This window comes from Pelodiscus sinensis, chromosome 11 (assembly GCF_049634645.1).
Source record: "Pelodiscus sinensis isolate JC-2024 chromosome 11, ASM4963464v1, whole genome shotgun sequence".
NCBI classification, from domain to species: Eukaryota; Metazoa; Chordata; order Testudines; family Trionychidae; genus Pelodiscus; species Pelodiscus sinensis.
The window spans coordinates 15,013,311-15,025,594 of NC_134721.1; positions in this window are offsets into that span (position 1 = coordinate 15,013,311).

Sequence of the window (12,284 nt, forward strand, 5' to 3'; positions counted from 1 at the left end):
GGAGTAGTGCAAAGCATCCAGAGCAAATGCGTGAATCCTGTCCATCAGATCAATCTTAAGAAACCCATTGATCTCCTATGACCCTAAGGCAGCCAACTTGTCTCCATCTTCACTGTCCTGCCAACATTGCCTGAAGCATCCCTGGTTGTCTTTGCCTTACCCAGCTGCATCCAGCTCTACCTTCTTCCACTCCCCAGGGTGGCATGTCAGCTACCAGGGTGCCACTGAAGTAACTAAATGAGTCAGCCTCTGATAACGCAGGCTGGGGCTCTTGGAGGGCTGAAGTTTCAGCCACTGGAGAAATTAAAACTCCATTTCTAAAGAACTGAGACTCTCCAGCAGTCTCTGAATCATCAGTGTGAAAGTCTCCTTTGTTCACAGCTTGGGCAGCATCAAACTGCATGTGAGCGATATTGTGTAAGTGTGGGACATTCCTTAGCTTGGTGAAGGAATGCATCCTCCCAGCTGGGCCAGAACAGCTCATCTGCCACAGACTGTACTTCACCTACTGCTGAAGTTGCTTAAGAGAGGTGCCTAATTTTTGTGCTCCTGCTTCTAGCCATCTGATTTGCCAGGCTTATTCCGGTAGTACTTTATTGTATCTATTCGCCTCTACGCTACTTGCCACTTCAAGCCAGTCCTATCATGGTTGGGTTTTTCTATAGCCCCTGTCACTGCAGTATTTCAGTTCATACACACACATGCACGCGGGTAGGAGAATACACAGAAGTGAACACACAGCATGTGCGCATGCCAAACCATTTACCCATACAGGCCTGCACACACACAGGAGTACACCCACACCTCTCCCCCCAGATATACATTTGTTTGTGCACACCTACACCCAGGCCCACACACAAAGCCAAGGCCATGTGCTCTTGCTCTCTCACACACACACACATCAACTCAAAAGGCTTTGTTTTACCTCTGCCTATGCAAAAGAATAGTGCAATTGGATGCTCACCCTTCCTACCTAGCAGGCTCTCCCACTGGCAGTGAGCCAGATCCTTTCCCCAAAGGAACCTGAGGTTAACTAGGGTGGCCCGAGCATTATCTGTGGCTGCATAGCCACATGCCAGTGTGGCCCTGCACATTCTCCTATGGTGGAGGAAGCATCATGTCTTCCACATGCAGCTTTTCATGCTTCACCTCTGCCTGGCAAATTATGGGTGCCTATTGCCAGGGATTTCCCTAGCTGTACGAGGTTTACTTACACAAGTGGCAATTCCAGCCCTTCATCTGGTCTTCATCTGCCCTCTGCTATTAGCTTCCTTCTTTGATCCCAGTCCGGCAAGTAGATCTGCCAGCCCCACTCGCATCCTCTCCTCTCCCATTGCACCTGTGTACTGCCCTAGAACCTCTGTGCTGGCTTAGAGGGGCACATTAGCAATTCTGCCTGCAGGACCAAAGCCTTAGTTTGCCAGCGTCCAGCTCTGATGACCTTCAAGACATACTGCAATAAACACCCTACTTTCCACAGAGTGGGAGAGGCCAGCTGGCCTGAGCAAAGCATAGAGTGATGGGCTCCGTCCCTCTGGGTACCAAAAGTTTATTCTATGCCATGCATATCCCCCCAAGAATAAGGGATTGGCACACTGTAAAATCAAAATAAAGCACTCATGTCTTATTGGCTTTTAATTAAAGCGACATTCTCAACAAGATGCTTCAATAATATTTCATATAATTGCTCTTACTCATGGGTAAGAGGTTTGCAGAGGCTAAGTGTCGCCAAAATTAAAATGGCTGACTATGCAGAAGGCCGCTGCTGGATGTGGGTGTACGTGCTTTGGAGGCATGCCTAGCTTGCCTGCCTTTGCATCCAGGGAGCAGAAGTGTCAGAAGCTCTCCAGAAGTGGGGGGCACTGTTCCATTGTGTTGCCATCCTCACTCGCCTCTTGCTGCTTGCTCCTCTTCACTCCCTTCCCCTGATTCCCACCGCTCACTATTAAGGCAGGGCCTGGGATTTAGCTATGGAGAGTGCAGGGGGATCTGGCTGGGCTCACCGCTCTCCCTCTCCCCTGCCATCATACTTGGCCTGTGCTGCCGTCTCTGGCCCCAGGCTTCAGCCACATGGTGGCAGGTTTCATCTCCTGGATGCAGGGCCTCAGACTGAGCACGCTCACTCACTCCTGCTGCCCTGCTACCATCGCTAGCCTCAGGTGGGCATCATTCCCCAGTGACAGGGATTTGGGCCTGGGCCCCGGGCTCTAGCTGTGGGGCTTTGGGTGCCAACCCCTAAGCCATGTGGTGCTGGAAGCCAGCCCCACTCTCATCCTCTCCTCTCCCAGGCTATGTCTACACTGGCGAGACCTTGCGCTAAAGTAGTGGCGCAAGCGAGCATCTACACTGGCATGTGCTTTTGCGCAAAAGCATCCTGGCCAGTGTTAGACGCTCTCTTGCGCAAGAAAGCTCCGATGGCCATTTTAACCATAGGGCTTTCTTGCTCAAGAAATTCATGTTGCCAGGTTACACTGGCCTCTTGTGCAAGAACAGTTGCGCAAAAGGGCTTATTCCTGACCGGGAGCGTCAGCGTTCTGGTGCCAGAAGCCCTGAGTTCATGCATTAGAATGTCAGCTTACTTGCGCAAGAACATGTGGCCAGTGTAGACAGGCAGCAAGTTTTTGCACAAGATTGTGCCAGTGTAGACACACCCCCGTTGTTTTTGGCCCCCAGTGCTGCCTGCTTTGGTTGGTGCTAGTTTAAGAAAAGTCATCGTCAAGGTGCAATAGTTTATCATCATGTAGATAATTATCACTATTGCTCAAGATTTATCTGAAATGCATAGTGCACCTAGTAATCAAGAGAACTAGTGTCTCCAGGGGAAAAAGATAAGAAAGAGCGCAGTTCATTACATAGCGAAGAACAGTTTTAAAAAATGAATTAGTATTCTACACACCATACTGGTACTACTGCACAGGACTTGAAGCTGTGTGTTTCGGAAATGTGAACTAGCTTCTATATAAAAGTAAGCCATAATGCGGGAAGTCTTACAAGGTGTCAGAGTAAAAATAAGGAAATTGAACTGTAACTGGATTTAATGTTTTTCAGTTGACCTGGTTGGCTCTAGAATGGCAAAACAGAACTAACAACAGCTGGGAACTGTCAGTGCTGGAGTTTGAGGCACTGGGAATGCTAATTAATAAAGGGTGGTGTGAGGGTCACAAATCCTTTTTGGAGTTGACTAATCGACACAACCTTCATTCAGAACTGTTACACACTGAAGATCAGACCTGCTGGCACCTAAATGGAGTAGGCAGCTATGGTTTCGATCATTTTTTACAATAATTCCCAATTATTTCATCCTCCCACCCTGCTCACCCCATGCAACTGCAGCTCATTAACAAAAGCAGAATGAACAGATTAGAGGGTGGTGAGAAGGAAATTATACCTGCTAATTTGAAAAACCTTTCATTAAGCACTGACATTTAGTTGAAAAGTGAGGAGCCAGTACTGTAATATTACTTACTACCCCAAAACAGCATTAACGCGAAGATGCCTAATACCCATCTAGCACCACAAATGTGCCTATTCTTAGTGCCCTGGATACACGGGAAATACAGAGTGAAGATACACATTGCCATGATGCCGCTTCTCACCAGTCCAACCTGTGAGGCTCAACCAGGCCTACTGAGAGCGGAGGGGGGGAGCAAAAGGGGGCAGGCTCCCCAGCATTGCTACTGCAGATGCGGTAACAGCCTGAACCCTAGGCCCTTTAAATCACTGCCGGAGCCACACACTCCATGCAGCTCTGAGGGCTGGGGGAGCAACCTGCTCTGGGCAGCACGGCGGGCTGGTTGCTTCTGTTCCACCCCTTGTGCCCAAGACCCCACCCCTTCCAAGACCATGGACACACTCCCTGCTCCCCCTCCCCCCGCCCCTTGCCCAAGAGCCGGCTGTTGGCGTCAATGGGCTCAACATTTCTACCCACTGTCCAACAGAGCCTGAGAGGGCTCTGGTTGACCAGTTGGCTGAACCCAGTTGAAGCACTTAGGCTGCCTCACTGTTATGGCATCCACACCCAGCTACTGAAATGAGGCTACTCATTTCAGTGCCTGCCCTGCTGGTGACTACGTTGGTATGGCACACGACAGACATGGCCGCTGTCTTGCTCTAGCATCTCTCTTCCACTTGAGTTACCATTTGTCAGTAGCTCATCACATGGCTAGAAGAATCCACTCTCTGCACCTTTTGTCAGCATCCCAATCAAATCTGGAAGCCAGTCAGAAATAATCCCAGACCACATATAGCAGTGACATTTACTGCTGGGCCATGATGGCTGCAGGAAGGATGGTAAAACTGGTCCCGTTTAAATGAGAATTGGCCCTATTGATGGGCCTGAGATGTATAGGACTGGAAGGGGACTGCAGTTCCCTGCATAGGGATGATATAGGCAATAGTTAGTCTTGCTAACGGGTGTTTGTCTAATCTGCTCTTATAAAGCTCCAGAGATGGAGATTTCACAACCCCCTAGGCAATTTATTCAAGTGCTTAACCACCTTGACAGTTAGGAAGCTTTTCCTAAGGTCCAACCTAAACCCCCCTTGCAGCAATTTAAGACCATTGCTTCTAGTCCTATCCTCAGAGGTAAAGGACATTTTTTTCTCCTTCCTCCTTTTAACACCCCTTTATGTAATTGGAACCGGTTATCACAGCCCTTCTCAATCTTCGCTTTTCCAGACTAAACAAATCCACCAGCTTTTCAATTTTGCCTTTTTGTTGCTCTTTTCTGGCCTTTCTCCAACATGACCACATCTTTCCTGCAATGTGGTATCCAGAACTTGCAACACTGGTTGCCAGATTGATGACTCCCATTGAGGCCTAATCAGTGCAGAATAGAACATGGCTCTTCCTGCCTCACCCTCCGTCACCCTCCCCCCGAACCAGGCCTGGCTGGCCCTATGCCTTCAGGACAATGCCTGGCGCTTGGCCGCTCACTAACTCACTGCCCGGGCTGGAAGCGGCCCAGCCACATGGTGCAGCCAACTGCAGTGTGCCCCCTTGGGCCCCGCAAACTCTTTGGCCTAGAGCACAGTTCTCACTTCAGCCTACCCCAGTAACCCTCTGACCCCAGGCGCACAGCTCTCCCTTCAACATCCTGCCACTCATCTGTCAACAATAGACTACAGACTTTTGTCAACAGAGGCTTTATTGACAGATACTGTTGCCAAAGCTTCTGTCGACAAAGAGCGTCTAGATTACATCCAGTTCTGTCGACAAAGCAAGCTGCCTGTCGACACGAGAGTGTAGACGCAAAGGACAGTTTAGATGCAATAACGCCTTTTGTCGACAAAAGGTGTTATTCCTCATAGAACGAGGTTTACAACCGTTGACAAAACTGCCGCGTTCTGTCAATGTTATGTCGACAGAACTCAGTGGTAGTGTAGAGCAGTTATAGTTAAGCCTATGAAATGAGGCTTACGGGATCTGCCAATGAAGGGTTCTGGGGTCGGCAGATCCGTCTAGACTGCCGCGCTGTGCCAACAAACAGCTGATCAGCACAGCGTGGCAGCCATTTTGATTTAAATGAAGAAGCGATTATTTAAATTGCCGCTTCATTTCCCTTTGTCGAGTAAACTAATCTACATGGCTCCATCAACGGAGCCATGTAGTTTAGATGTACCCTAAATGTAGACTGTGCTACAAGATCTCCTTTTTGCTGACGACTGCACCCTGAATGCTGGATCAGAGCAGGAAATTCAAGCCAGCATGGACAAATTCGCAGCAGTATGCGACAACTTCGGCCTTCTCATCAACATAAAGAAAACCGAAGTGATGCACCAGCCAGCTCCAAAAGCCCAACATCAAGAGCCCACTATCACAGTGAAGGGACAAAAGCTGCAAGCAGTGGACCAATTTACATACCTTGGCAGCACCCTCTCCCGCGCAGTGACAATTGACATCGAGGTCAACTGCAGAATCGCCAGGGCAAGCTCTGCATTCGGCAGACTGCTGACCAAAGCGTGGGACCGCCGTGGAATAAGCCTTGTTACAAAGCTTAAAGTCTATCGAGCAGTAGTGTTAACTACCCTGATGTATGCCAGTGAGACTTGGACTGTATACAGGAGGCACGCTAGGCAACTGAACCACTTCCACACGATTTGCCTCCGCAGACTTCTGAGGATCCGGTGGCAGGACAAGGTGCCAGACACAGAAGTCCTTTTTAGAGCAGGCCTGCCGTCAGTTCACACCCTGCTGATGAAAGCCCAGACACGCTGGGCTGGCCATGTTGCAAGGATGCCAGACCATCGCATCCCTAAACAGCTCTTCTATGGTGAGCTGTCTCAAGGAAAGCGATCGCACGGGGGACAAAAGAAGCGATACAAAGACACGCTTAAAGCCTCTCTCAAGTCCCTGGATATCGACACCACCTCCTGGGAGACCCTGGCACAAGATCGATCGACATGGTGATAACTGATCCACCAAGACTGTCAAACATCTGAAGCCAGAAGGACAACCATAGCACAAGAGAAGCGAGCACTCCGTAAAGTCAGAGTTGCAAACGCTGCAACAGTGGTGCCTACACATGTCTGCCCAACATGTGGCAGAACATTTCGTGCCCGCATTGGCCTTATCAGCCATCTGTGGACACACCGTGGACAGCCCATAACCCGTTAGATGTCAAGGTCCTCTTCGAACACAATGGACGAACATCATCATCAAATGTTAACTAATTCCCTTCTTAAGGATTAGGCTCCGTATAGCAGCTTGTAGCTGAAGCACCTGGTGAATGTTTGCAGTGTTCCCTGTAAGCTGAGCACAAGGGCAGCCAACCAGGCAAGATTTAGGTGCCGCCCAGCTGATTAGCAGAGCATTCACAGATGCTCAGTCAGTACCATGTGTTTCTATTGATGGTGGACATAACAAAATGTATGCAGCACATGGACAGAAAAAAAGAACGGGAATACCATTAGTGAGTCTCATTTTTAATGGGCAAACCATGTGCTGTGGTGCTGTGAGAGACTTGCACAATAATCATTGTGCTAGAGGGAAAATGATAATACTGAGAAAGGACTTATTGGGAGGTGGGTGTCAGGGTATAGCCTACATCGCATATCATAAAAAAGATTAAACAAGTTATCAGGTTGCATAAGGAAAATAAATGCCATGTGCAAGCAGAGATGTCTTTTTCCTAATAGGTTAACCCCTAACTTGACTTAGCAACAGCTAATACATTGGAGTTGATCTGAAGGAAGACAATATAATCTATTTTGCTTGCAGAAAATGAGCCTAGTTCCTCTTGTAGCCTCATTTTCTCTGAGATAATATTTCTACACCAGGACTGCATTAATGAGGATTAGGGCTTTTCTTCTGATGGGTTTCTGGCAGTACTATTAATTTGCTATTTAAGCATAACTCACAGCGGTGTGTTTCTTCAAATTACCATTTTTATCCTTTCCCATTACTGAAGCAGAGAGGAGTAGCTCTGGCTAAAAATGCATGAGATGGTTGTTGCCTTAGCTTTCTGTTGGACACTAATCACACAGTAGAAAACTGGCCATATGCGTGTTTTTATATGCACCCTCTCTACTTCAGAAGGACTTTGAGGGTGTTTGCTCCTTTATCTGAAATTATCTCAGATAAAATCAGTCAAAAAGGTATGTGCCAGCCATGCCTTTCTTTCAAGACACATTCCAGTCAACTAGCATTGGTCCTATTTTGGGTAGACAATCTTAGCCAACATCGTCCAATCTTCTATCCTGTGTAGTCAATGGGAAAGAAAATTTTCAGACATGAATGGACCAAGGAAAACCATAGAGTCATAGGATGTCAGCATTATATCCCCAACAAAGGGCAGGTTAAATTGAAGACTGTAACTGGTGAGATTATTAGCAGCAGAAAATGTACTTGAGCAAATATCTAACAGTGCATTTTGTATTTACATTGAGTATGACTAGGATGCTGGACTGGGACTGCTGTGCCATAGATATTCATGACAAATCACTTAAACCCTGTGCCTCAGTTTCCTATCTGCAAAATAGGGGTAATACTTCCTGATCATGCAGAGGAGCTGACAAGACAAAGCCTTTCACTCCCACTGACATCATGGCAAAGCAATGACCTATCATATACCGAGAACAAGAGAATGCAACCCAGACACAACAGAGACTGAATTCTAGTTTTAATATGATCTATGGACTGGGTTATAAACCCAGGACTTATATTGCCCTCAGCCCCCCTAGAAGAGCTCCTGCTGATGGCAATGGGAAGCCAGTGCAAAGATCAAAAGTAGAATGCATCTTGTGCATGGTATATTAACTTTAGTTGCGACTTTTGTGTATGGGTACAGTACCCTATAATCACGTAGTAGAGGGAACATCTATTTCACTTTAGGACTGTGCTATTTCTCTTCTTTCCCTGTCTTCCTTTCTCTGCTCCTCTCCCTGCAGCAATTCTTTGTTTCCCAAATGATCCACTAAAATGATAAGCAATTAAATAGTGTTGGTATTGTTGATAAATTGTATAGTCAATTACTTGACCACACATTGGTTTGTTAGTTCAGATGTTGGTGTGGTACAGGAGAAAGTTTCTATATAGTACCACACTCTGAAGAGCAAACTTATGCAGCAATGTTATATTCACAGTATGCAGCAGGTGTGTTCCCCAAGTTAGTCATGTCAGCTGGCATTATTTATGTGATGTTACAAATTACATATTTTCTTTACATGCCACTAGAATCCAGCCCATCAGTTTGTTTTAACTGCCTATACTCATTCTGTTTTTTTTATTGTGTTTTGGATACTAGCATTCCAGGTACTGAGCCATGAAGATCCTCCCCTAGCTTGTACTAAGACATAGAATTAATGGATCTTGATTTTGACAAGTTTCTGCTCTGCTTGTGCCAGGTGCTTACTTCAGCAATTGCAAGATGTTATGGGATACTTAGCAATAAACAGGATTATAAAACAGGCTATATCAGTTACAATATTTGGTCTTAATGTTATAATATTTGGGCTTAATCTAGTGTGTGTACATCCTACCCCCCAAGCACTGCTCAGATCCTTAACCCAATTATTTATTTTTATTCATTTAAATCATTGCTCTGGGTTGGAGTTGGGAAGGAGGAGTTCAGTATACAGGCTGCCCCAGGAGAAAGGACAACCCCAGCCCTCTCTCAACAGAGCAGCTTAGGGCCAGGTGAGATGCACCTCTCCATGACCACTGCAGCTCCATCGAGCACAGCTAGGGGGAGGAGTGCACGTTCCAGAGAGAGATCCAGGTTCATTTGCACTCCCCAGCCAGATTGAGGAATGGAGCAAACTATGCACTTTCCCCTCACTCCCTGATGAAAGGGAACAGCCAGCAATGTTCCCATATGAAGGGGAAGGGGAAGGAGGAACTGGAAGTCCACCACCCTCCTTAAAGGGCACATAGAGAGTGGGAGGTTCAGGGCTGGGGCAATCCCAGATGGGAGTGCATGTGTCCAGCCAGCCCCTTTCACTTGCACGGTGATTGTCTCTTTTCTGAATGGTTTTATGCATCCCCATATGGATGGTGGGGGGGGGGGGGAGGGGAGCTTCAGCCCCCTCACCTCCACCCCCACAACCAAACCCTGTCCGTTATATAAGTTATGATAAGAGGAAACTGCACATCAAATTTGATGGTTCTAGCTCTTACCCTTTAGGAAGAGTTCTTGAATAGATGGACAGACTCACTCATTTGCTCATTCACAAACGCACTGATTATATATCTAGTTATACATGTTATTAATATGCTATTTATGTATATGCAAGCCAGAATATATTAGTCAACAATATTATCACATCATTGGGATCCAGGGTTGCCATTCCAATGAGCGTGGCAATGAATTCACACATCTATGACTGTTTCAGGACACTTAATCTGACAGGAGACCCTCACTGCATTGGTCACTGTTAGAATCTGTTCAGTACCATGAGGGTTAGAAACTTGGCTCAGTGTGTGGATGGCAAAATAGGAACATCTCATGGGTTCTACTCTTGATTCTGGCATTGACTAACTCTGTGACATGCCTCAAATCATGCCATATCACTTTGCCTCAGTTTATCTAGCATAATGTAATATGCCTTCCTTTACAGAGCATTGAAGATTTATTATTTTAAATATCTTGAAAGTTTATTGCATAACAGAAGGGCAAGGTAACATCTTTTAAGGCAGCAACCTTCTTTTGCAGTTGTATTTGTAGTTGTATATTTGTAGCACAGCTGAGCAGTTGTCCATTACTAAAGCTCCTAGATGCAACAGCAAGGCAAGAAAGAATAATATGATGACTTTGTTTGGCTTCCTAAATTGCAAATATGAAAGAAAGCATACTCCAACAAATCCAGAGTTAAATCATTACGATTTTGCAGCTGCCCAGACAGTACACTAATGACAAAAGCAGCATTTTTATTTTTTCTCCTCTCTTGAAAGTCTTATCTCTTATTCCTAGTACAGGATATAGAATTCACCCACAAATAGACACAGTTTGATTTATGAAGGGGCTTATCCAGCATTTGCCATAAGATGACTTTTAAAAAAAAAAGACAAACCTGTTTCCTTTACATGAGAAAATGATTATTTAAACCTAATTTTACTTTCTGACACAAAGTTTAATTGACACCTTACGCTCCCTGAAAGCAACTGTTATTCCTAGGTGTTGGGCAATGTCACAGTACAACAAATACATTTCTAATGTAATTGTAGTATATTTTATCACAAGGACCACACACTACATATTCAAACTGACCAAGACGGTGCTAACATGGCCCCAGTACATTACAGCTCATGGATGCAAGTTACAATCGGCAGGTTCTTACATTTTGTGTTATTCTCACTTTTCCCTCCAGCATTTGTTCTCAGCAAGTGGCAGAGTTGGTCTGCTAAAGCCGTTTTGCACAAGGCAGTTATAACATAACTACAGATTATGGGTAGAGAATTTCCTTTCTGCGGTGTAACCAGAACTAACGGCAGGGGAAAGGGCAAGGCAAGTCCTTGCAAGGGGTAAGATGGAAAACAGTGGAGTGTGCTAGTCCATTATGGACCTTATGCCACTGACCAAGCTCCCAGACTCTCCCTGTTGTTCTAACTTCCACAAGGGCCAGGTGTCAAAGGATTAGTAGTAGCAAACAACTCTCTGCAACTGCCATTATCCTTCAAGCACAGCTCAAGAATCAGGGTCATGGTACTGATTGCAATGCATAATAAAACCAAAGAAGCAGTTTGTAATATTCTTACTATTGCTCATTGTGTGACATGGACAGCCTCCTTCACCGTAATACAGTTTTCTTACCTATAGCTTCATTCCACTGTTCAAACACAATATAAATGAATCTTTTGCTTGCCTTGGAGTTGAGATTTTTGAGCTGTATTGTTATTTGAGGAATAACAATAATACTATGGGCCAGATCTTCAATTGGTAGAAACTGTGATCGCTCCATGAATGAATTTACCAATGTACAGGAGTTCATGTTCTGGCTTATTTGTGCAGTCCCGTATATCCTTTTTTTATTAATGAGAGTCTATTGGGCTTGGCTCCTCAATAACTCAAACACTTTAAAAAAATACCTATTGTCTTTTGAATGAAATATAGAACATGGCCCCTGTTTGTGGTCAGCACAAATGCCATGAACATTTCCATAGAAAAGCTTGGTCAATTATACTGTGCCTACCTGGATATAAAGTGGCTCATAGATAGAACTCTTGCCTGTATCCTGCACCCTGAAAGCTGTTCTTGCTTCATACTGAATCATTTGATTACCTCGTGCAAGTCACTTCTCCCTTCCTCATTCACCAAAAGAAAATGACAATACTTTAGCCGCATTTTAACAGCAGAGGCCTATACCTGAATATTAACTAAGTATTAACTTCTCCCCTATGCTTTCATTACTGAAAGTTAATCTTTACTCCCTAAATTTTTGTGAATGCCTGTTGTGCTCTGGTAGAGTGTTCTGTGTTTTACCTCATACACTGCTATACTTAATTTGGAGAAAGAGTGATTGATTGATTCCTCTATAGCATGTACAATCAGTGTTTATGCATTGAGATCCATTTGGATGAATGCGAAGGCAAAGCATTATCCTTATTTTACTTGTCCATCTGGTATAGATATGAAGGCTCATTAACTTCAGTGGGATTCTGTCAGTCTCAGATGATAGTTTTTATGACAATACTAACCTTTTTGTTCCTACATATTACAAATGGAATTACTACTGGGTGAGGAAAATGTGCACAGAGAATAAAATACAAATTGCAGCCTTTTATAGACAAGTGCTGTTGTATTCAGACATAGATGAAGCTTTGCAATCAATTTGTCCTCTAAGTCCTCT